At 46.3% G+C, this 2,500-nt stretch overlaps 1 protein-coding gene across 1 annotated transcript in view; it reads right to left on the reverse strand.

Moving 5' to 3' along the window:
- Positions 1 to 2,500, reverse strand: part of cdk17 (cyclin dependent kinase 17) — a 42,946-nt gene that overhangs the window by 25,644 nt on the left and 14,802 nt on the right. The gene's annotated exons all lie outside the window — the stretch shown is intronic.

The following is a 2,500-nucleotide window of genomic DNA, read 5'->3' on the forward strand; positions in this document are numbered from 1 at the left end:
AGGGAGTTAAAAAAAAGAGAGAGAGAGAGAGAGAGAGAGAGAGAGAGAGAGAGAGAGAGAGATGGAGGGACGGATATTGATGGAAAGAGAGAGTCCAGAGAGAGATGGAGAGGGAGAGACCCAGAGAGGGGGGTGAGTGTGACAGTTGGGCCAGGGGACAGGGCAGGACAGCGGAAACAGACCAGGGAGTGGCTGCTGGCTCAGCACCACTTGGTGACATCCAAGAGAGGGCGGAGGGAAATAATAACTTTCTAATAACATTAGGATGGAAATAATAACATTCTCTCCCTCGCTTATGGGCACCCCTGTTCTTATCAGACTCTACGCTGTTGTTCCTACCATGTTAAGAGTGTTTGGAATATTCCTTAGAAATACAGAAAAGGTGGCTTGAACATTTGGATTCATGTAACAAATGAGGCACATGGGTTGAGTCAGCATGTCTTAGCAAATTGCTTTAAGCACGCAACTTATATATATGACTAAATCTAACACAAGTGACTAAAGTAACATGTATCTGAGAGAGAGAGAGAGAGAGAGAGAGAGAGAGAGAGAGAGAAGGGAAATATCTTCATATTTCTATGCAAGTCTGTGTGTGTGTGTGTGTGTGTGAGTGTGTGTGTGTGTGTGTGTGTGAGTGTGTGCGTGAGTGAGTGTGTGAGTGTGTGTACTAGGGTGTTTGCCCCTGCAAGGTGTTGTGATGTGTCTAGTGCAGTAGCTAGAGGAAAAGTGCATGCTCAGTTGCCAACTGCTTGTAACCCTCTCTCTTCCAGCTTGCTGCAGCGGGCTAGCCCTGGTGGTAAACATGGTAACCCTCTCTCTTCCAGCTTGCTGCAGCGGGCTAGCCCTGGTGGTAAACAGGGTAACCCTCTCTCTTCCAGCTTGCTGCAGCGGGCTAGCCCTGGTGGTAAACATGGTAACCCTCTCTCTTCCAGCTTGCGGCAGCGGGCTAGCCCTGGTGGTAAACAGGCTAACCCTCTCTCTTCCAGCTTGCTGCAGCGGGCTAGCCCTGGTGGTAAACAGGCTAACCCTCTCTCTTACAGCTTGCTGCAGGTGCAAGTTATGCAACACATCAATACTAGGGCTGGGTATCGATACTGATTTCCAAAATGAATGAATGAATGAATGAATGAATCATTGAATGAATTAATAAACTATTAATTCCTTCATTTATTCATTCATTAAATAAATAAAAGATCGATTTTGGAATTCATGAATCGATTCAGAATCATTTGATTCAGAATCGATTAATCTATTTTTTTTTAACCCAGCCCTACTCGCAACCCCAGGCGAACTGGTGGGGGGTCACACATCTGTAGGGGTCCCCCAAGGTCTGATGCGCAGGCCCACGTGCAGTGGACACGCCCTGGCATTGACCAAGCACTGTCTCGCTGCCTTGTGGGTGAGTCTAGGAAGAGTTAAGGCTAGGGGAGCACACCCTGAGAGAAACAGCAACGCCATTGTCCTTCGAAAGAGCTCCGGAGCACATGATGTCACCCTGATGTCACCCTGAGGAAGGCCGGTGTGAAGGCCGTAGGCGTGTGTTTATGATTAGATTTGCATTAGCCCTGTAATAAAGGCCTTTTATCTTTTCCCTTACAAGAGTGCCTCGGCCACCTTTTTGTATACAAGTCATAACCCTCGGACCAAAGAGCACCTTGTTTGGATTCTCTCTGGACTCTCTTTTTTTCAACCCCTACAATGTTGACATCATTGCACTTAGCAAGACCCGGTTTCTGGACAAAGGCTCCCTGAATGAGGAAGGACAGGGTTACGCCTTCTCATCCGGGATGACAACATCATCATGGTGTGGTACTAAGAAGAAAACAGTCTCCTACCAAAACTCACTGAAACACCGATTGGCATGAGTGAATGGCTCATTCAGGATCCCCTCTGGTCAAGAAATGCTATGCCACCTAGTGCCACCCTAGTGCCACCATAGTGCAAACCTAGTGCCACCCTAGTGCCACCCTAGTGCCACCCTAGTGCCACCCTAGTGCCACCCTAGTGCCTATGCATTGACTCAACCATCAAAGGAAGACATAAAGGACAAGGACCGCTTCTATCGGTCATTAGATAAGGCTCTCCGTCGTATACCCAAGGAGTACAAGATCTTTCTGCTGGGACACTCTTGCACTTTGCCTTCATCTCTAGATTATGCTCTTAGTCACTTGTTTTAGAAAGGAGATGCACTTGTGAGTTCTAGCGAGTAGTAATACACTGACTTTTCCTATGTTAAATGCAATTATTGTAAGTTGCTTTGGATAAAAGCATCTGCTAAATCAGGGATTCTCAACCTTTTGTAACTTAAGGCCCACTTTTGATTGTTAAAAAAATTCAGGGGATCACCTTCCCAAATACATGAGATAGAAAAACATAACATGACTGAAGTTTGCATCCGAGGGAACGTTCTCTAGCTACATTAGCTGAACACGTTTGTCAACTCTGGTTATGAGAATAACTCGATTGGGCTAAACCTTGTAAGAGATAGCATTAATGTACT

Source organism: Borostomias antarcticus (genome assembly GCF_949987555.1).
Source record: "Borostomias antarcticus genome assembly, chromosome: 18".
Lineage (NCBI taxonomy): Eukaryota > Metazoa > Chordata > Actinopteri > Stomiiformes > Stomiidae > Borostomias > Borostomias antarcticus.